Source organism: Podarcis muralis, chromosome 14 (genome assembly GCF_964188315.1).
Source record: "Podarcis muralis chromosome 14, rPodMur119.hap1.1, whole genome shotgun sequence".
Taxonomy (NCBI): domain Eukaryota; kingdom Metazoa; phylum Chordata; class Lepidosauria; order Squamata; family Lacertidae; genus Podarcis; species Podarcis muralis.
In genome coordinates, this window is record NC_135668.1 from 43,108,474 (window position 1) to 43,132,184 (window position 23,711).

The window sequence follows — 23,711 nt, forward strand, 5'->3', positions numbered from 1 at the left end:
GAGGGCCAAAGGTTCTCCACCCCTTCCGGAGACAGTTCTGAGCGAGATGGGCTGTAAGGCACCTTCCTATGTTCCCATAACAATCTCATTTGGGGCTTGGTTGGGAGTTGAAGCATCGCTTGGGTGTAAAAGTGAACCCCCGTGAGTGGATAGAATACCTGAAAGAGTGCTTTCCCCATTATCACCCATCTCGGAGCCCACAATTTGCAGGTGGTGCCTTGTTGGTGGCGCTGCAATTGGGGGCCACCCAGCTCATTCTGACCCTTGACAGGGCTTTTTCAGTGGTAGCTCCCTGTTTGTGGAATGCCCTCCCTAGTGACGTGCATCTGTCTCCATCATTATTAACTCTCAGGAGGAATTTGAAAACATTCCTTTGGGCTGCGGAAGTAAGTTTATCATTGGAATTTTCTGGATCTAGTTTTAGTTGTTCTTTTGTTCCACCAGGTCAAATACACACACACACTTTCCCTTTTTGAACTCGCCCATTCACCTTGCACAGGTAAATGACGCCATGATTCAGTAAAGAGTCATTCACATCCCCTCTGCTTGCCAAACAGATTACATTTAGATTAGCCGGATAATCTGCATCGGAAACCTCTTTGGCACTTATTTCCAAATGTAAACAAACCCTGCCGCTCTTTCTCTGTATATTAATATTTGTCATAGATTATACGGAGATTAATTGAAGTTGATATCTAAACCAACGGTTTTTATCTCCAGGATTTAGGAACAGAAGGATTCCTGAAGGCATTTTATATTGCGGAAGGCATTATCCATACAAAGAACAAATTGTTCCTTAGAGCTTCAAATCCTTTGCTCACTTATCTAGGAGTAAGTCCAATTGAACTTAAATGGAAATCACATCTGAGTAGATGTATATGGGGTTACATATTAAGTGTGCAAAAAAGCTTATGGATGCCTGCACAATCCGCAAATTTACTGTTTTTTACCATATGAAAAGTTTGTTTGTTTACCTATCTATTGTTAGAAATAGTTTTAAGATTCCCTTTCAGTCTCATGATACCAGGTAGTTTACAACAAATGCAAATAAAACTCATAATGCCTAATGCAATGCAATAAAACAATCATCATCAGAACATGAATTAGAAGCAGATAAGAAATGTAAGCAGAGCAGTTCAACCAAGTTTCTAATAATCATAATATTAATTTATTATTTATACCCTTCCCATTTGTCTGGGATTCCCCAGCCACTCTGGGCAGCTCCCAACAGAATATTAGTATTATTAATAATAAAGGGATAAAACATCAAACATTAAAAACTTACCTAAACAGTTTTAAATGCCCAGCAAATAAATCTGGCATGGAAATGACTTTAAAAGCAATGTCAGTCTTACACCTGCCAGGAAGGCATTACCAAGGCAGGGAGCCACCACAAAGAAGACTCTCCTTGTTTTCTCTGTTTCTCAGACAATGAGAAACCAACATATGCTACTTCTTATCACTGCAAATGAAAAGTTCTTTATAAAAGCACTTCACAAGCTACAGTCCTGTTTGGTATGTCCCCGCCCCACCCCACCCGTGATTCCCATTTCACAGACAAGAAATAACTGAGGCTAGCCGTCAAATTGCCAGAAGCAAGACACCGATTTAAAAGCAAAAGAGCATCAGAAGATGGGTAGTTCAAAATAAGATGGCTGCCTCATACGATCAGGGACACTGCACCACAGTTGTTTACAGGCAGCCTTCTGAAACTCTTTGCCTTTAGACCTCTCAGTCCATAGGTGCCAACTCCCTTGGGTCCTGGGTGCCTGAGCACACACAAAATTCCCCATGAAGGGTCTGGGCACCCACAAATTTCGATGCCAGGGCCGCGCATGCTGCATGGCACCCACGGCCCCGGGGGCACCCACAGTTGTGGGCCCAAGTTGGCATTCCTGTCTCAGCCTCCGCTTGCTTCTGGTCTGTGAAATGGGAATGAGGGGGACAGACCTCGCAGGGTTGCAGTGAGGCCATTTGCAACTTGTCATTTCCAAAGATAAGAGGTAGCAGCAAGCATCTCTTCAAACAGTTTCCTGCTGGGATTTGTGTCCAGTCACCTATTCTTTTCAAAAGCAAAACAGGGCCTGAGCTTGGAAGACCAGCAGTGGAAGCAGCATTTCTAGCCCAGTCCTGAGTATCTTCTCCTTGGTTGACAAAAATGTTAGGTTTTCCTAATATTAATGTGGTCAATGGTGCTACTCAGAGAGGTGTGTGTGTTTGTAATCTTAGCCTGCATGGCGGCACGCCTGTGAAGTATCGACAATTCAGCACACCTGTGGTATGTTAGCAGTTTGCCTAACTAGCAGGGGGAGTTTACCTGCTGCAATGAATACAGCGATGTGATAGGATAATTGATTATTTTGAATACTGTATTTAAGTTGACCAAATGCTCTGTATCATATCTTGCTATTTTGCTCTCTTGTTTTGTACTCTCTGTTTGACTTGCTAATTGACTAGTGTAGTGTTAAAGAATTTGGTTAATGACTGGGGGAGTGTGTAGTGGTGAGAAGATATTATGGGCAAGTTTTTAAGCAAAGATATTATGGGCAAGTTTTTATTCCATCGTCCCAGTCTTGCGCAAACTTGGTTGGCAAAGAAAAGTCCAACAAAAGAGGACAGGAGCAACCTTACTTAGAGAAGCTCCACAGCAGAATGACAGGAATTTAGCCAGCGATGGTGTGAATCTCTACCATAGAAACAGGAGCTTCTACGGCTCTACCAATAGACAAGGAGTAAGATGGCCGCCACATGCAAGGCTCACTGGATGGGGAGGCAGCATTGGCAGTCCCCTCAGACATTCCCCTTGGTTAATTTGCCTTGCGCCTCATAAACTAGTCTTCTGCCCTCAGGTGTAGTGGACGATACTATCCCGTGTTCAAGTAAGATTCAACTACGAGTCTGGTTGGCTTCTGTGTGTGGAGTGGAGAGGGCGCCATCTTCTCCTTTGCCTCAGGCAGCACAACGTCTTGAGTCAGCCATGATGGGATGTACCCAAATATTCTCCTCAGTGGCAGAATCTGTAGCTTCCTTGCTTGGTTGCAGAGGGCCCCGATTGAACCAGGGTGTGAGCTGGAGGGGTACGACTCATTTGTATGTTTTATTTCCACATTATTTACATAATGTGTGTGGAAACGGTAGATGCCAGGCCATGGCTGACAGATGGATTGCATTTCTTATGGAACGCCATCTGCATCATTTCTAGGGCGGCACGAAAAGAAGCAATTGTTAGGAGGCGTTTGGGGACAATGTTGGCTAATTGATGCCTCAGCTGATACAACTCTCAAGGCTGGGCGAGGAACTAAAAGTGTGAAGAAGGGCAGAAAATGCTTATCCTTTTTATTTTGTTTATTTTATTCATTCAAAATATTTCAACACCATTTTCAATTCAGGATTTCCAGAGTCACAATGGAATGTTGCAGAACCTTTTGTGTCAAAAGCAATTCCTAGGAACTGCATTTTCCATCACCAACATCTCCACAGTTGGATGAAATGTGATTTCAGCATTGCTTTTAACCTTGCATGATCCTTTTAACCTTTACAGCCCTCAACAAGTTGCAGGACATTCTTCTGAAGCAGGGACCCCCCTGATTCAGAGCCCAAAGGCCCCCCGCTTCAGAAGTGCGCTCCTCAGTTCATGGTGTGCTGTAAAATGTGATGTGCCAGAGAGGGTGGGCCTTGCCAGCGTACCTCCATTCTCCTTTGTGTCGTCACATGAGGGAAATCAACGGCCACGTATGGCTCAATGGAGGTTTCAATCCTGTACTCACTTAACTGGGAGCAAGTCCCATCGAACACAAAGGAGTTTACTTTCGAGTAGGGTTGTGAAAGATTACACAGTAAACATGCTGTCTGTTGACTACAGAATTCAGGCAGTTGGTAATTTAACAGATAATATTAACTGGGTTATTTACAACACCCGCTCTTAATGCCTGCAGCAGGTTTTCATAGCTCAAGGGAACTATACTCTGAATACAGGCCTGCAGAAGGTTTCATAGTTCAAGGGAAGGGTGAAGTTCAGAAGCTAGGCATGCTTAAGAAACAGTGAACAGTTAATTCACTGTCCCTGAATACATCATGTTAGGCAGCGTAATGAAGGTCAACATGGATGAAACGGGGGAGATTGGAGATACTAAACCAACTAAGACGGAATTTTCCTGACAGAGGGGCAATGAAGAAGAGTTTGGATTTGATATCCCGCCTTTCACTCCCTTTAAGGAGTCTCAAAGCGGCTAACATTCTCCTTTCCCTTCCTCCCCCACAGCAAACACTCTGTGAGGTGAGTGAGACTGAGAGACTTCAGAGAAGTGTGACTGGCCCAAGGTCACCCAGCAGCTGCAGGTGGAGGAGTGGGGAAGCGAACCCGGTTCCCCAGATTACGAGACTACCGCTCTTAACCACTACACCATACTGGCTTTCAATGAGAAAAAAAATCAGCAAATAATGAAAGTGTTAAAGAAAGTTGTTCAGTGGTGGCTGGTGTGCCTCACACAGCTACAGTTCTCAGAGTGGCTTAATCACAGAATCATAGAATGTAGCATTGGAAGGGACCCAGAGGATCATCTAGTCCAACCCCTTGCAATGCAGGAATATGCAACTGTCCCATACAGGAATTGAACCCGCAACCTTGCTGTTATAATCACCATGCTTTAACTAACTGAGCTGATCACTGCCTCCTCTTTGGGAATTGTGGCTCTGTGAGGGGAACAGAGCTAAATAATCTTCAGCGCCCAGGATTCTTAGGGAGAAGACATGACTGTTTATAAAGTGGTAAGATACTGCTTTAAATGTATAGTGCAGACGGGGCTTGAGGAATGGAGGAGGAGTGATCCCCCTGGACTGTATGTAAGGAAGAAGGCAAATCAAGGTTGATGGGGCAAGCGTCCCATTTGCCCTAATGGCCCAGAATCCCCTGGTTTTGGTGTTGCTGCAACATGTCGGCACACGCTTGCTGCTACAGAGACTGCTGCTGGCTCTCCCAACAGACACCGAGTTGCTGGGATCAAACGAATACTTTTGGTATGACTTAGGCACATCGCCACGAGCCTTGTTTGATCCAAGCACTCCGTTCACGACGAGTAACAGCAACAAGTCCATTCTAGCGAAAGCTCTGGAGTTGTCAACTGCCAAGAGGACTCAGGCTACAAGGACACCTGAGAGAACATCGTCCTCTATTGCTGGTGAAGGAGCATTCCTCCATCCCACTCCAACAAGAAGGGAGGGAGGATATTTATGTATTTATTTCAAGAAATTGTACCCAGATCTTCATCCAGAAAGGCTCACAAGAGCGGCTTACTTACAGTCAATTAAAACAAGGCAGTCTCTGCCAGCAGGCTTGCCATCTTAAAAATAAAATAAAAGGAATTCCCAGCATCCTTACAGTTCCCAGGATTCCTGGGAAGGTGTGAAATGTGCTTTTAAAGGTATGATATACACTGAGCCAAATAATAATAATAATAATAATAGTAATAAAGCCATTGCCTCGTTTTTCGGGGGGTGGGCAAAGGTGGCGAAATGTGAAGGAAGCTGATAAGCAACCTTTGCAGCCATCCAGAGGCGGCCCGCCTCCAGCCGCACCATGTGTGTTGCAACCTTCCCCCAGCTGCTTGTCTTCCATCTGGCCTGTCGCAGCTGAGCAATGAGGCTCTTTCTGCTTTCCGCTGACCCAGAAGTGCCGGCAACCTTCCTCCCCATTAGGGGCAACGGGCAGACATAAAGAGATAATTGGAGGATTCAGGTTGGCTGTAAAAAGGGACTGAGGGTGATAAATCTTTAGGGCCTGTGGTGTTAAATTCCTCACGCTGTCCCTGATGACTCTTTACTGCGATCTTTTCTCTGGCAAGGCCAGGCATCCGTTGTTCAAGGCGCAAAGACTCAGAGGGAGAGAGAGAGAATTATTCATCTGTTCACCTAAGACAGGAGAGTTGGCAGCTGGGAGCCTGGAGCTGTTACCCGCTGTAGCCTCTTACCCAAACGTACCCCCTCTCTGCTTAACAACCCCGTCAGCTCAGCCAGGGTGGTGTACTGGTTAAAAAAGGTAAAGGGACCCCTGACCATTAGGTCCAGTTGTGGCCGACTCTGGGGTTGCGGCGCTCATCTCGCTTTATTGGCCGAGGGAGCCGGCGTACAGCTTCCGGGTCATGTGGCCAGCATGACTAAGCCGCTTCTGGCAAACCAGAGCAGCACACGGAAACACCGTTTACCTTCCCGCCGGAGTGGTACCTATTTATCTACTTGCACTTGACATGCTTTCAAACTGCTAGGTTGGCAGGAGCAGGGACCGAACAACGGGAGCTCACTCCGTCACGGGGATTTGAACCGCTGACCTTCTGATCGGCAAGCCCTAGGCTCTGTGGTTTAACCCACAGTGCCACCCTTGGTGTAGTGGTTAGTGTTCTGCAAATATTCAAGCAACTCCCCAGCATGCAACTTCCGGAACCCACTGCCACAAGATGGGATTTATAGTTTTAAAGAGGGGATTAGAACAAATTCATGGGGAATAGGTCTATACATACTCATCATGGTCCTTTTGCACCACACATTTAAAACCGTAACATACCACTTTAAATAGCGGCAGATTTGCCCTAAAGGATTTTGGGAACTGTAGTTTGGCAAGGGCGCTGAGAGTTGTTAGGAGACACACACCCCCTCCATTGTTCCCCTCAGAAAGCTACAATTCCCAGCGTGATTTAACAATCCATCCATCTTCCTAGGGAACATTCCCACATCAATACATTTTATTTTAAAAATGTGTGGCAGGTGACGCTTAAAAACTATAAAACAAGGTGCACAATGTTTGGGGGAGAGAAGGGAAAAGGCAGATCAGTTCTTGAAGCCCAGGTCAAAGTGGTGAGTTGTAAGGTGGCAATTCTACCCAGGGCAAGCTGGGTTGCTTTTCCCTTGCTTGAATTGTGGTGGGTTGCTCCTATTTTGGTGGGTTGGTGGATGGGTCCAGACAGAGTGTCCTTTCCCCATGCCTGCTTCTGCAATTTGCAGCTGAGTGCTCTTTCTGACACACAGGGGCGGAAGGGGGAGGAACTTCCTGAAGCTGCTCTTCTATTGGCCAATGGATGGGCCCAGGCTGGTCATAATAATAATAATAATAATAATAATAATAATAATAATAATAACAATAATAATATATTATTTATACCCCGCTCATCTGGCTGGGTTTCTCCAGCCACTTTGGGTGTCTTCCAACAGAATATGAAAATACAGTAACCTATTAAACATTAAAAGCTTCCCTAAACAGGGCTGCCTTCAGATGTCTTCTAAAAGTCTGGTAGTTGTTTTTCTCTTTGACACCTGGTGGGAGGGCGTTCCACAGGGCGGGTGCCACTACCGAGAAGGCCCTCTGCCTGGTTCCCTGTAACTTGGCTTCTCACAGCGAGGGAACGGCCAGAAGGCCCTCAGCACTGGACCTCAGTGTCCAGGCAGAATGATGGGGGTGGAGATGCTCCTTCAGGTATACTGGACCGAGGCCATTTAGGGCTTTTGCACAGGTGGCAGATTGCTGTTGAACCAACCAATAGTAAGGGAGAAAAGGAAGAGGCCAGGAGGCAGGCTGCCAGTGCTTGCTAGGAAACTTTGCACAATTGCATCAATGCAAACCTCTCTCTTGTGTAGCCAGAGAAAACGTACTGGGTGGTTACTACAGCACGAAGCTGTAGCAGCACTAGTCACTTTCTAGGCACAGTAGGTGGGACATGAAGGGGGGCGGGAGTCAGCAATTATGGCCTGTGCTGGGTGCATAGAACTGGAACAAGGATTTCCTATTGACTCCTGCAATTTTGTTTGCTCTCTTATCACGGCGTTCCTCAAATTTCTGATAGCTTGAAAGCAAGTTGAGCTAGGAGTCAGGACTCACACTCACTTTTACAATGCGTCATTCTTTTCCACGCTCTCCCAGCAGCTCCTGACAAGAGGCTGGTCTTGGAGCATCAGCAGAGAATCAACAGGCATCCTCCTCTGAGAGAGAGTCAATCTGCTATTCATCAGGAGAATGGTGAATGATCTGATACAGAGGAATTGCCTACCCCACAGCCGAGGCTGATGAGAAGGGAGGCAAAATCTAGAACAGTAGCTCATGCAGAGGGGCAACGGGTACCCTCCTCCACCATGGATGGTGTTTCTGGCTCACTGGAGCCCTTAAATGAATTTATTTCTCATGGCATAGCTTGGGATCGCCTGCTCTACCAGCTTGCTATTCCTCATAATAGATCCCTTCATGGTCTTTACTCCAACGCTGCCTGGAGCTGGCATTAAACTACTTTTTCTCCCTTCTTTCTGGCCTTTTCAATTACTTTGTGTTTGCTTGATCTGCTACCAGAATATACCCTGCGGTTCCCCTGTTTTAGCCTCTGCTAAACCCTTCAGTCCGCGTCCTCTCTGATGACAAAAAGTATGTGGAATTGGCTAAAACGGGGAAATTCCTGTTCTCACAATACTTGGAAAGAATGAAAAATCTTTTCTGCTTCTTCTCCTCCTCCTCTTTTTTCTTCAGAAAGTGAAAAGAAATAACAGAAGAGCACATCCAGTACTTTACGAATGTTTGCGGTGGCTTTGCCCAGAGGGTTCCCTAAAGGGACAGGATGAGGAATGGTCGCAGTCTCTCTTTGATCTGGCTGCGGCTTTTTGAAACATGTCCACAACCCGACCCCACGGTCCAGTGAGAGAAAACACATGCTTTGGAAGGAAAATTGAGAACCCAGTACACATCATCCATTTAAAGCGCAGTTAATTCATATGTCCCCCCCCACCCCCCAAAAAAGAATCATGGGAACTGTAGTTTGTTAAGGGTGTTGGGAATTGTAGTTCTGTGGGCGGTAAACTACAGTTGCTAGGAATCTTGCACGGAAGCCATGTGCTTAGAAATGGCTGGTTCCAGTCAAAACAGACAATACAGGGCTAGAAGTGAGTGAAAGGCAGCTTCTTCTCTTCCCAGCTGAAAGGCTGAATTATGCACAGACAAAATATTCCCCGTGGAAGCTGGCCAGGGCGGCTGCACAGCAAAGCAAATTTTCTCACCTTGGGGGTGTGCTCAACCGCAGGTCCTGCTGAACTTCCTCATCCACAGCATCAATCTGGGAAGACCACCTGCTGCTCCATGTAGACATTTTGGTCTTTCGCTGCCAAAGCAAGTGTGATGGCAGCAGGGTTTTCTCTCCATCTCTCTCTCTCTCTCTGTCATCCACAAGTGTGCACTCCAAAAAGGAACCAAAAGAGTCTGAAGCAGAGACCAGAGGAACATCCTGCGCTGCCGAATCCAGGGCGCCCCAAACGCCGGAATTTATGCCATTATAAAGTGGCCTCTTAGGGAAAGTATTACTGTATTGTATTATAGTCAATGTTATCCCTACTCAAAGTAAACATTGAAATGAATGGCCATGGGCATGTTAGGTCCAGTAATTTCAATGGGTCTACTCTGAGTATAATGGGAGTTTGTTGTTGTTTAGTTGTGTCCGACTCTTCGTGACCCCATGGACCAGAGCACGCCAGGCACTCCTGTCTTCCACTCCCGCCTGCAGTTTGGTCAAACTCATGCTGGTAGCTTCGAGAACACTGTCCAACCACCTCGTCCTCTGTCGTCCCCTTCTCCTTCTGCCCTCCATCTTTCCCAACATCAGGGTCTTTTCCAGGGAGTCTTCTCTTCTCATGAGGTGGCCAAAGTATTGGAGCCTCAGCTTCAGGATCTGTCCTTCCAGTGAGCACTCAGGGCTGATTTCCTTAAGAATGGAGAGGTTCGATCTTCTTGCAGTCCATGGGACTCTCAAGAGTCTCCTCCAGCACCACAATTCAAAAGCATCAATTCTTTGGCGATCTAACTAATGGGAGTTAGAGACAACCATAATCAATAACACTATGAACCTCACTTGGTTGAGCTTGGGCCAGTCACTGCCTCTCACAAGGTTGTTGAGAGGATAAAAAAAAAGGGGGGGAGAGAAGAACCACCTAGAGCTCCTTGGAGGAAAGTGTATATTGTTATGAGTTTATGGGTACCAGACCCCTATAATCCTTTTAAGTGTTAAAAGTTAAATAAGCCAGGCTAGCTTCCTGGGTGATGGGCCATTAAGATAACAAAGGAAAGGGGATTCTGTGCCAGATAAAAATGGGTGGGGCCCCTCTTAGATACTTGGAAGGACAAAGCCAGAGTTTGAGAGCAGGAGTTTGCTGTGATGTGACCTGGAGAAAAAACCTCCACGATGGAAAGACAGAGGAGAGAGAGAGAGAGACTGAGCGCCATGGGTGATTTATGCCTGAATCCAGGGCTATGGCTATTGGAGAAACCAGCCACTTCTGGGATGTTAATGCTGGGAGCCCCTCCACTGTAGGCTCAGGTGGTATATACAGTGGTACCTCGGTTTAAGAACAGTCTGGTTTAAGAAAGATTTGGTTTACAAACTCTGCAGAACCGGAAATAGTGTCTTGGTTTGAGAACTTTACCTTGGTCTAAGAACGGAATCCAAACGGTGGAAGGGCACCGGCGGTGGGAGGCCTCATTAGGGAAAGCGCACCTTGGTTTAAGAACGGTTTTGGTTTAAGAATGGACTTCCGGAACAGATTAAGTTCATAAACCAAGGTACCACTGTATGTGAAAATAAACCATATATCCTAAAGACACCACATTCTCCACTGTGCCTCATTCCCAAAAGGAAAATCGAACCCTAGCTGAACACCTGGAACTCCTGGAATCTTGCACCTCTCAGAGTTTAGGGGTGGCATGCAACAATATAAATGCAACAAATAAATAAGCCTATTACTGTTATTATTTTGCATTAGCATCTCAAGGTACAAAACTCTCTGCAGACCGTAATTTTGAAGTACATGTGATTTACAGCCAATTCTTTCCCCCTTTTTCTTTTGCGTTGCAAAAGAGAAAAGCATTATAAAACATGACACCACAAAGCGAAATGTTATCTGGGTGACACTTCAACAGAACTGCGTGTGCTTTGTGACTGCCGCCCCCATCCATTCTGTACCATGGAAACCCAAAATCTACACTCTGAATTAAGGTATACAAATACGAACCCTTGCCAACTTTGCATAATTTATTCTGCTAGCTACAGGGAGGGACAAGGTGCATGTAAAACCTTGCATCCTGGAAATTAGGAATTCTTTCCTGAGCATCTCTCTGGCTCCTCGGATTTCATCAGATGTTTGAGGTTCTCTCTGTAGTCATGAGGGCTAGAAACCTCCCCGCCCCCCAATACTTCTTTAAATTGAAAACTGGGATTACAAAAGCAAAGTTGGTTTTAGCTGCGTCCGCTCTTTCTTTTACATGTTATTTTAATAGAAACCACCACTTTCCCCCTGCAACTACCACCTTCTTGTTTTGTTTCCAGCAAAATTCATTAATAGATAAGCCCCTGCCAATGAACTAGTGTGGGGGAAGAATCATTGTTCCATGAGATTCCTATTATGAAAATGGTCAAGGTCTTGTTTGAAGGAGTGCCTGTTGTTGTTATTGCTATGACAACCCTAATCATAATTTTTTTGGGAGGGGGGACGGGACCATTTAACCCTGGAGAACTATTGCAGTTGGTCAGACATCTTAAACATTAATCTTTTTTTTTTTTTGCTGGCTGGGTGATGTCATCTGTTTCCTTTTGGTGGGAGAGAAAGGTGATAACTGCCCGTCTGTCTGGCAATGTTCCACCAAAGCGTTCCTCTTCCGCCAGCAAGAGTTATCGAACTTAATTGATACGGACGGCAAAACTTCATATGGGAACGGAGGAAGCAGCCTTGGTACTGGGTCAAATAAGTTATACTCAGAGTAGACCTGCTGATATCAATTGGCTGAACTTAGTCATGTTCATCAGTTTCAGTGCTCAGACTCAATGGAGCCTCTTGTTGCTCTACCTGGAGAAGCCAGCCAGGGATTGAAACTGGGACCCTCTGCACACAAACCAGATACTCTGCCACTGACCCAGGACACCCCCACCCCCACAATACCATATTTCCTAAAAAATGCTTCTCATTATGTGCCAGAGGCCAAAGCTTCAGTGCCCTGATGCTCTTCTTTGCACCTCTCTCTCTCTCCCGTAACTAGTTTAAAAGCCCATTTCCTCAATTTATGCAGGGTGCAGATTTTTGCTCTTAGGACCACAGAATTGTAGAGTTGGAAGAGACCCTGAGGATCATCTAGTCCAACCCCCTGCAATGCAGGAATGTGCAGCTGTCCCATATGGGGATCGAACCTGTGACCTTGGGGTCGTCAACGCCATGCTCTAACCAACTGAGCTAAGCTGCATTCTTATTTTATTTTTTTAGCAAGGTACAGCCCTCCCCATATGCTTTCTGCTCACTTACTACTTTTTATATTGTGATTTTATGCTCTGTGATCTACAGGTATAGGGCGGCATACAAATTTAATTAATAAAGTGATAAATAAATAAATTGATGATGATATCACAGTTTTGCCAGGTAGCTCAAGGCCAGCAGCTGTGGTATATTCAGAGGGCCACACACTGAGGCACTGACTAGCCCAGACCTTGGCCACATTCACACCATATATTTAGAATTCTACTACAGTGGTACCTCGGGTTAAGTACTTAATTCGTTCTGGAGGTCCGTTCTTAACCTGAAACTGTTCTTAACCTGAAGCACCACTTTAGCTAATGGGGCCTCCCGCTGCCACCGCGCCGCCAGAGCACAATTTCTGTTCTCATCCTGAAGCAAAGTTCTTAACCCAAGGTAATATTTCTGGGTTAGCGGAGTCTGTAACCTGAAGCGTCTGTAATCTGAAGTGTACGTAACCCAAGGTACCACTATATAGGGAAGGAATTTTTTTCCTTTAAGTTTAATGTTTTATTATGTTTTTATATATGTTGGAAGCTGCCCAGAGTGGCTGGGGCAACCCAGTAAGATGTGTGGGGGTGTAAATAATAAACTTATCGTTATGGGACGGGACGCCCCTATTTCCATCGGAGAAATGTCGGAGGGTGTGGAATGCATTGTGTGAATGCGGCCCTGCTGAGCTTCATCCCAGCTTCAGGTCGTGGCCCGGAAACTCAAGGATTTCGCTGTCAAAATTGCAAGAGGCAACAGCTCTCTGCAAGGCCTTCTCCCACCCCAAACGTAAAATGCCGCTTGGAAACACTTGGAGGCTGGCGACTTGTCCTTTTAAGACCCGAGGCTTCAGCATCCTCCTTGCTTCTTCCCCAAGACCACCCTGTAAGGCTGGATGACATCATGGGGCACTTGAAAAGACCACTTGTGTTTTGGTGGGAATTTGCAAAGTGGCCCATTAAAAGCACACTTTTTTTTTTAGAAGGGGGGAGGGAGGGAGTGCAAGGGAGAACATGTCTAAGCAGTGCAAGCTTTCAAACTGGCGAGCCCCATTTGAGAACTCCCCCACCCCCCCTTCTCCTAACATACTGGTGTAAAGCTGCTGTAGATGAAAGCTCTGGGTTGTGCATTTTACAGTCAATTGTCTCGCCCAAAGGCTAGTTATCACTCCCTGGTTGTGTTATTGCAGTTAATCCAGTTAAATGCCTTTGGGATTGTCAGACCCGCAGCTGAATTCCTTGCTCCTTCTATTAACATGCTTTGTTTAGAAAGAGAAAAGGCCTGTTGTTTAAAAAACCCACTGGGAGCTCAGCGAGACGGCGGCGTGGGTGGGGAGGGTACATAGCTGCGGTGCTTAATTTCTACAGTAAAAGAGAGGTGCCGGGGCTTATGTCCGCTTGGCCCGAGATGCTCTTTGGCCTCCCCAGGATTACCGTTCTGTATGTGTTCATGCAGTGCTTAAAGGCTTGAAGTCACTTCCACGTAGGTTAAACCACAGAGCCTAGGACTTGCCGATCAGAAGGTCGGCGGTTCGAATCCCCGCGACGGGGTGAGCTCCCGTTGCTCGGTCCCTGCTCCTGCCAACCTAGCAGTTCGAAAGCACATCAAAAGTGCAAGTAGATAAATAGGTACCCCTCCGGTGGGAAGGTAAACGGCGTTTCTGTGCGATGCTCTGGTTCGCCAGAAGCGGCTTAGTCATGCTGGCCACATGACCCGGAAGCTGTATGCTGGCTCCCTCGGCCAATAAAGCAAAATGAGTGCCGCAATCCCAGAGTCGGACACGACTGGACCTAATGGTCAGGGGTCCCTTTACCTTTATAGTACAGTGGTACCTCGGGTTACATATGCTTCAGGTTACAGATGCTTCAGGTTACAGACTCCACTAACCCAGAAATAGTATCTCAGGTTAAGAACTTCAGGATGAGAACAGAAATTGTGCGGCGGTGGCAGGAGGCCCCATTAGCTAAAGTGGTGCTTCAGGTTAAGAACAGTTTCAGGTTAAGAACGGACCTCCGGAACGAATTAAGTACGTAACCAGAGGTACCACTGCAAACTGCAGTTGGGCAGTGAGGACTGAGAAAGGAGCTTGCTAAGGACACACACTAAGTTCGGTTCTGAGGTGAGATGTACAATGTCATCCCATGCGCACTTTCCATTGAACTTAGTGGGAATTACTTCCAAATGAACATGCGTAATGCACTGTACTTTTAACCAGAGATGCTCCCAGTGCAGTTCTTTTAACCATTTTGGTGTAGCTGCTCCTTAGAAACCACCCTCCCCTCGCAAACCGGTTTTCATTAAACACTCCCCAACAAGTCTCTAGTCCTCAAGCCTGTGGAGAAACTGGCTGAAACGTGTGTGATAAATGTGGGATGTAATCCACTGGGAGCAGTCAAATACAACATTCCTTGTTTTCCTAGAGTGGACATGCAACAGGATGTTTGGTCCAGCCAATCAAACACTTCCTGTTTCCTCATTGGCTGGAGCATCCTTCCTTTTGCATGTGACTACTGTCCAGGGGACGCGGGTGGCGCTGTGGGTAAAAGCCTCAGCGCCTAGGGCTTGCCGATCGAAAGGTTGGCGGTTCGAATCCCCGCGGCGGGGTGCGCTCCTGTTGTTCGGTCCCAGCGCCTGCCAACCTAGCAGTTCGAAAGCACCCTTAAGTGCAAGTAGATAAATAGGGACTGCTTTCTAGCGGGAAGGTAAACGGCGTTTCCGTGTGCGGCTCTGGCTCGCCAGAGCAGCGATGTCACGCTGGCCACGTGACCCGGAAGTGTCTGCGGACAGCGCCGGCTCCCGGCCTATAGAGTGAGATGAGCGCACAACCCTAGAGTCTGTCAAGACTGGTCCGTACGGGCAGGGGTACCTTTACCTTTACTGTCCAGGTAACAAAAGGACAAGGCACACAGCATTCCCCACTTCTCTTTGACTTCCTCTGTTGTTGGAGCAGCTTTTAGACACTGGGATTATCTGCATATGGGATAGCTCCACATGTATATACTTTGTAACTAAGTCTGCCTTCAGGGATCCAACTGTGAACTGAATGTGAGTAAACTACTTTTATATACTTTACACAAGATTGTGGCATGTTTATTATTTTAAGAGGGATAAAAGGGAACTTACCAGGAACCTAGTAGTGAGAGTCTTACACAAGCCTGCAACCAGCTACCCACTGTGCATTTAAAAGGGGAATGTGAAACTCTGCTAAGTAAAGGAACTTGCTAGCACAAGTTAGGAAGGATATTAATAAACAATATATCCTCTCCTGCCTCCCTGAACATTCCCACAATAAATAGCAAAATCTCAGGAGATCAGGAAGGGAGTGGGAAGCAAAGAGCTGGATTATCACTGATTCAGACTTTCTTGCTGTCCATGGACTTAGCAGATGCAGCAGGAGAAAGGATGCTCAATCAAGCAAATGTATGAGACGCTGCCTGGTTTGTGTTGCATAATTGATGCTGACTGCAGAATCCAGCTTTTCTCAGCTGCTCTGCAGGGTCATGTTGTGCAGAGATCTTACCCCACCCCGACACCCGAGATTGACACATGCCAAACGTATACGTTACCGTCAAGCTATTTATATCGCCCTATGCAATCTTTGCTCTGGACCTAAAGACTTTGCCTGTGGATTCACATTTGACATTTCGTGATCTGAAATCCAGGCGAATACCACATATTGAAAAATGCACGGACTTTTGGGGAATCCAGAGGCAGGGTGGGGGATGTGTGTGTTGCCTCGATGGAAAAGCAGAGTAAAATACCAGATGACAACAGCATACCATTAAAGATCAGGGTTGCAAATCTGCACTGATTAATCTGTTAGGTCAGGCTTGTATTTTAAGGTTTTCAGTGCTGGGCTGGTTGCCATAGGAGACCAAGAATGCTATGCTGGCAACTAAGTGTAATAATAATAATAATAATAATAATAATAATAATAATAATAATAATTAATAATAATATGATGCCCAGCCACTCTGGGCGTCTTCCAGCAAAATATAAAAACACAATAAAACCTCAAACATTAAAAACTGACCTTCAAATGTCTTCTAAAAGTCAAATACTTGTTTATCTCCTTGACATCTGATGGGAGGGCGTTCCACAGGGCGGGCGCCACTACTGAGAAGGCCCTCTGCCTGGTTCCATGTAGCTTCACGTCCCGCAGTGAGGGAACCACCAGAAGGCCCTCGGAGCTGAATCTTAGTGTCCACACTGAATGATGGGGGTGGAGACACATGATGAAATGCAGGAGAAGCTTCCCATCCTTCTCACACTGTGGTGCAAAAGTGTGCAATTTATTTATTTTTTTGCCCTTTCTCCTTGCCTTGCCCTCACTCTGGACACTTTGAGTACGTGAGTAAATGTAGTAATTTCTAATGTGGCTATTGCGGTAAAATGGTTTCTCTGGTGGTGTGGGCTTTCCGATATAGTTCCTTACTGGGGGCACAAGGTACCCTCGGGACAACACTGCCCTTCATTTGTTGGAGGGCTGTGGCTGAGTGGAAGAGCAACCGCTTTGCATGCAGAAGGTCCCAGGTTTAATCCCCAGCATCTCCACACAGTGTGGGTGCTGGAGAGCCCTTTCTTAGACTGTGAGAACTACTGCCAGTCCGTTTAGCTCATGGGTAGGCAAACTAAGGCCGGGGGCCAGATCCGGCCCAATCGCCTTCTAAATCTGGCCCGTGGACGGTCTGGGAATCAGCGCGTTTTTACATGAGTAGAATGTGCCTTTTTATTTAAAATGCATCTCTGGGTTATTTGTGGGGCATAGGAATTTGTTCATTCCCCCCCCCCCCAAAAAAATAGTCCGACCCCCCACAAAATCTGAGGGACAGTGGACCTGCCCCCTGCTGAAAAAGTTTGCTGACCCCTGGTGAAGCTAGATGGACCAGTGTTTTGACTCAGGCAGGGTAAGGCAGCTTTCCGTGTCCCCCACGCAGGAGGTAATCTTCTAAGATGGTGCCTTCTGCTCCAACATGTACAGTGGTACCTCGGGTTACATACGCTTCAGGTTACAGACTCCGCTAGCCCAGAAATAGTACCTCGGGTTAAGAACTTTGCTTCAGGATGAGAACAGAAATCAGGCAGCGGGAGCGGGAGGCCCCATTAGCTAAAGTGGTGCTTCAGGTTAAGAACAGTTTCAGGTTAAGAACGGACCTCTGGAAGAAATTAAGTACTTAACCCGAGGTACCACTGTATTTGGAACATTTTTTTCTCCAAGCAGGCACCCCCTTCCAAAACACTTCATCATATATTATGCAGATTTATAGCTCAATCCTATACATGTTTAATTGGAACACAGGGCGATGCCCAAGCAACTCATTCCATCATTGCAAGGATTTCGGCTTGCGCAGTGGAACTCCCCTCTCTTCTTCCCCTGTGTGCCCCCTAAATATTTTCCCCAGCCCTCCAGAGAATAGGGGAGGGTGCAAGGTGTGTACAAGCGAGAATTCCCCCATGAAAGTGGAAATCTTTGTAGCAATGGACTATGCTAGTTGGATACCAACCCAAGACCCACTATATTCAGCAAAGAAATCATTTAGTCAGATTTAAACTGATTAAAACTCATTGGATTTTATTAATCAGCCAATTATTTTTTTTAAAAAAACCAGGTAATATAGCGTTACTAACAATAAAATACATGTACCAATTTTCTTTTTTTTTTATAATCTTTATTGGTTTTTCAGTTACATACTCCATATACACACATTGTATTGCATTTTACATTTATTCTTGTTCCTAAGAGCTGGCTTCCCTCCTTCCTTCTTCTGGCTTTTTTATATTGCATCTCAGTTTTTCGCATTGTCTCCATCCATTTTGTATGTTGTTCTTCTTCTTCCATATTTGTCCATAGAATATCTATAAACAAATAAATCCTTCTATATATACAATTATTGTTGTCTGTCTATATTCATTTACAGCTACTTTCAGTTACATTAGTCACATTATACTTTTTACTTCTCATTGTTTTTATTATCCAATAAATTTCGTTATATTTCACATTATGAGGCTTGTTTCAGTTCTGCTGGTTTCACTATTTCACCTTATCTTTCCTATGTATCACATAATTTTTTCCCATTCTTTTTGAAATGTTTCATCGCCCTGTTGTCAAATTTCCCCCATTAATTTAGCTATTTCAGCGTATTCCATTACCTTCTGTCGCCATTCTTCTACTGTTGGCAATTGCTGTTGTCTCCAAACCTGGGCTAATAATAACCTCGCCAATGTTGTTGCATATAAGAACAATTTCTGATCTGTACCAATTTTCATTTCGCAACATGATATATTTATTCATTAGTAACGCCGAAGTGTGAGTTAGCGCTTGTGCATGAGACGGAGGAATCGGAAACGTATATCTCATCCCTGGAAGGAAGCAGAGCATGGAAAGCACCTCTTGCTTCTAGAGAAAGTGAGTAAACGTTAATCTTTAACAGGGTTGCATGGAAGTCAATTGGACAGCTGCACCAGTTCGGTTGCGTAAACTCCGACTGGGTTCTTGGCTTCCAGAAGGCCAAGGAGGGGCTGAATCAATAGGAGATGGGTTTAATGTGTAACTCAAAGGCTGTGATGTTGACTTTGAACTTCTCCTGGCCCTGCCTCAAATATAGCCAGGAAGACAGAAACCCAGGCAGCTCTAGCAGCGCCAAGCAAAGTCTCCCTGTCCGCGAAACTCCACCCGACTTCCATGGTCGCAACTTAAGTCAAGAAATGTCAAACAATTTAATCACCTGACTTTATCTCAGCTGTGTAAATGTAATGCTTCTGAATCGTTTCCTTTGTTTCTAGAAGGTGCACACATGTCTTGAGGCAGGCACTAACTTGAAAGAAGCGTTTGCCCTGTGCATGAGAGGCAGGGTGGAAACTGAGGCGACCCTGGAAAAAGAGAAAACACATCACCCCCAAAAGAGAGGGCAAGAGGGCAGAGATTTGTACAAAATTTGCCAGGTGTGTATGCATAGAGTAGGGCACAGGGTAAGGGCAAACACTTCTTTTAGACCAGTGGTGTCCAAACTTTTTTCAAGGAGGGCTAGATTTGATAAAGTGAAGGGCTGTGGGGGGCTGTAGGGGCTGACCAAAGTTGTTGACTTTTTTTTTAAAGGATTGAAGCATAGCTGTCAACTTTTCCCTTTTTTAAAGTGAAATTCCCTTATTCCAAATAGGATTCCTTGCAAGAAAAGGGAAAAGTTGGCAGCTATGGATTGAAAAAGTTGTTTTTTAATTATTTTACCTCAGAGTTGTTGAGCTTGTTTTAGGGAAATAAACTGCCACAGGAGTTGGATTAAACTGACTGGCGGGCCGGATTGCATCCCCAAAAGATATTTTGGATATGCCGGTTTTCCATTCTCCCGACATTTCCTGACCTGATAATTTCTGCCTTTGAATGGGATCTTTCACACAACTTTAAGAGCTGTCATTTCCATCTGATTCTTTTTTTAAAATAAAAAAACCCCATATTTGCAATCCTGTTAACTTAGAAAATCGCAGGAATGTTGCACTGTGTTTTCATGGGAGAAATTTGGGGTGGTATCCTGGCACACAGTACTTTCCCACTGTTTAAAAAGCCACTGTTCCATAATGCAACAGGTGTTGCTGCTGCTGCTGCAGTGCAAAAGGGAATGTTTGAAATTGGGACAGAAGCGCGAGGATTATAACCAGGAAAACCAACGCAATAAACCCCAGGTCTGAATGCAGGCATAAAATGGCACTTGCTGTCTCCTGTGTGCATAAACACCTGTGTTAAAAATGCAAAGCAGGAATCTATTTTGGTGCTGAGCGGTATATAAATTATTATTATTATTATTATTATTTATTATTATTATTATTATTATTTTATATTATTATTATTATTATTATTATTATTATTATTATTATGAGAGGAGAATCATCTGCTTGCTTAATCCAAGCATTGACTGTAAACTTTCTATCCAATTACTCTGAGGAGTAATTCAATAGTAGTCATTAAGTCTCATCCATAGGATGGAAATGGCTGCTTTCTTTTGGCTTTTCACCTGTTGTTGGACTGTTTGTTGGTTGGGGACCATTTGACTGTTTTATGGAAGGGAGGTTGGACTAGATGGAGTGATCAGGAAGCTACAAGGAGAGTGAGATGGTTATAAGAGCACCACGGTGCCTGAATTCCCGATTTGCATTATTACATGTGAGGCTCTTCTTTTTAAAGATACATATTTTCATGGTGTTGTATTCTGATGTTGTATCTTCATGCATTTTTAAAATATGATTCGCTTTAGTTTTTTCCTTTATTTTATGTACATTGTTTTGAGAGGTGGATTGTTTAATTACATTACATAAAATGAGGTTTTTTTATATTATGATTGCTTTATTCATTTGTTGCATTTATATACCACTTTTTCCTCCAGGGAGGCTAGGCCAAGATGATGACTTGCTGAAGGTCACCAAGCGGGGATTTGAATCCTGGTTTTCCAAGTCCTACCTAATCTGACACTCTGGCTCTCAGCAGTAGCTGCATTTGATGTGGAATCTGTATTTTTACATCTTTTTTATTGAGATATGTAAACTGTTAGGATATTTCCGTTCCACCTTAAAAGGGAGCAGGCTTTGTGAGTCTGCGTATTTCCTGTTCACAGGATGTTTAAGTTTTCTGTTGCTTTCGTTTCTCTCTCTCAGTGCCTGAAACACTGAAGCAGGCAGTCATGTTTTTCTCTGTTCTGACTAACGCAGAATAAACTCATAAATAATGCTCTCCTGCGTGCATCTTTCGCTGTGCATTATCTGCTGATAAGAGCGTGCATAAGCTCTGGAATGTGGCAAGCTATTTCTGGAGCTCGTGTCGCTAATTGCTGATACTGCGTGTCTACGGGAGATCAATGGACGTCCGGAGGCGACGTGGAGTCATGATGGACTTTGTCTCCCTGGCAGTATCCCAACAACAGGTTATGGGCCCAGCACGCTGCCGCTGCGCCCATCGATCTCCGACGCACACACATACATATGTATGCACACACACACACACCTCCAAGTTAATAATAATAATAAATTAATTATACCCCGCCCTTCCCAGTTTAAAAACCGGGCTCAGGGCGGCTAACAGCAAATATAAAACATTGATTCGAATGCGACTTAAAAACAGCATAAAACAGCATAAAATACACTATAAAATGCAGCATCAATATCAATAAAATTCAAAAATTCAGAGGTCATGGGGGGGGAGGGTTTCTTCATAGAAGAGGAAAGGGGAAAAAGGAATAGAGGATCAGGCTAGTTCAGATTGAAGGCCAGGCGGAATAGCTCTCTTACAGGCCCCACAGAAGGAGATCAATAGATACAACTAAGCCAAGTCTATGCATGGCTTGACCCATACTTTTCTCCCCCATTTATTAACTGATATTTTATTGGGGGGGGGGGAATCAAATATAAAGCAGTAAAGTGACACAAAAGTAAGGAAAAGGGGGAAAGGACAAAACACAGAACTGTGTAAAGCCGGGGAGGGGGGAAGGAAACATTATATGAATATATACAAAAAATTCCCTAACCCATACATTCTTTTGTAAATTTGATATCATTATCCTAATACTAATAGGAATATTAATAGTCTACTACGTTTTGTATAAAGTCGTTCCCAATTTTTCGTATTTATCCGAGCAGAGTCTACGTTTGTAAGCAGTCCGCTCGCAGGTTGCAAGTGTTATCGTATTATCAAAACAATGGGCTTGGCCCATACTTTGCCACTGGGGAGCAGGACAGAACAGGCCTTAACCCCAAACCGTGTCCTTAATACCAAGAAGGGTTTATAAAAAAGTGGTTATGTACACAACCATACAATTAAAGCACCCACTCCCAGTAACTTGAGAACTGTAGTTTATCCCTCACAGCGCCAAAGTTCCCAGCACCCTTTGCAAACTACAGTTCCCGGGATTCTGACAACGGGGTGGGAAGAATGAGCTTTCAACGGATGGGGTGTACATTGCAACCAGGGCAATTCTGTGAATCAGATGACTTTTTGGTCCCTGAGGCAAAAACTCCAGCTGCCAGCCCAAGGGGGAGAGCCGCCATCTTTTTTTTTTTTTTTAATAATATTTATTAGGGTTTAACAAATACAGAAAAAAGAAAAACAAACAATAAAAGGTTACAGAACTTCAAAAGTAGATAAAAAAAAGAAAAAATACAGTAAAAAACAACAGCCACAATACATCAAAACACCAAGAAAGAAAAAACAAAAACATTTAAAAAGCAAAAACATTTAAAAAAGAAAAAAAGGAAAAAAACACCACACCAATATTTTCATGTCCTTATCTTTCATTTGCTTATTTCCTTGACTTCCTCACACCTCCCTTTTTGTATTCTAGTTCAATTAGTTGTTTCAGCAAGTCCTTTCCCTCTTTCTCAAATTTAGTTCCATAATTTATCTTAACGCAATTTAGCCTTGCATTTTACACCTTTACCCATAATCAATCCATTCCTACTTAATTCTTAATAACATTTCTACTAGAGCCATATAACTTCTTTCCAGCATCCTTCTAACATTCATTAATTTTACAATATTTCTGTAAATATACTTTAATTTTTTTCCAAGAGCCGCCATCTTTTCCTTCCCCTCAGGCAGCAAAATGGGCCCAAAGGGAGCCATTTGTAAGACTGTCAGTGAAACAAGAGGAGCTATCCACACTTCCTGGATTTCGCTAAGAAGACAGGATTGTTTCTGTAATAATAATAATAATAATTTATTATTTGTACCCCGCCCATCTGGCTGGGTTTCCCCAGCCACTCTGGGCGGCTTCCATAGAAACCAAAGATACAGTAAAATATCACAGATTAAAAACTTCCCTGAACAGGGCTGCCTTAAGATGTCTTCTGAATGTCAGAGTTATTTATCGCTTTGACATTTGATGGGAGGGCGTTCCACAGGGCGGGTGCCACTACCGAGAAGGCCCTCTGCCTGGTTCCCTGTAGCTTTGCTTCTCGCAATGAGGGAACCGCCAGAAGGCCCTCGGCGCTGGACCTCAGCGTCCGGGCAGAACGATGGGGGTGGGGGTGGAGACGCTCCTTCAGGTATACTGGGCCAAGGCCATTTAGGGCTTTAAAGGTCAACACCAGCACTTTGATTTGTGCTCGGAAACGTACTGGGAGCCAATGTAGGTCTTTCAAGACAGGTGTTATGTGGTCTCGGCGGCCACCCCCAGTCACCACTCTAGCTGCTGCATTCTGGATTAGTTGTAGTTTCCGAGTCACCTTCAAAGGTAGCCCCACGTAGAGCGCATTGCAGTAGTCCAAGCAGGAAATAACTAGAGCATGCACCACTCTGGCGAGACAGTCCGCGGGCAGGTAGGGTCTCAGCCTGCGTACCAGGTGGAGTTGGTAGACAGCTGCCCTGGATACAGAACTGACCTGCGCCTCCATGGACAGCTGTGAGTCCACTTGTAGGTCACTTCGAGTTGTAGTCCAGCAACACC

At 44.9% G+C, this 23,711-nt stretch overlaps 1 long non-coding RNA gene across 1 annotated transcript; it reads left to right on the top strand.

Moving 5' to 3' along the window:
- The first annotated feature begins 19,088 nt into the window (after positions 1-19,088).
- On the top strand, positions 19,089-21,001 carry LOC144325433 (uncharacterized). Its single transcript, XR_013390586.1, has 2 exons — positions 19,089-19,227; positions 20,661-21,001. It is a non-coding gene; the product is annotated as an uncharacterized LOC144325433 (long non-coding RNA).
- Positions 21,002-23,711: the final 2,710 nt, after the last annotated feature.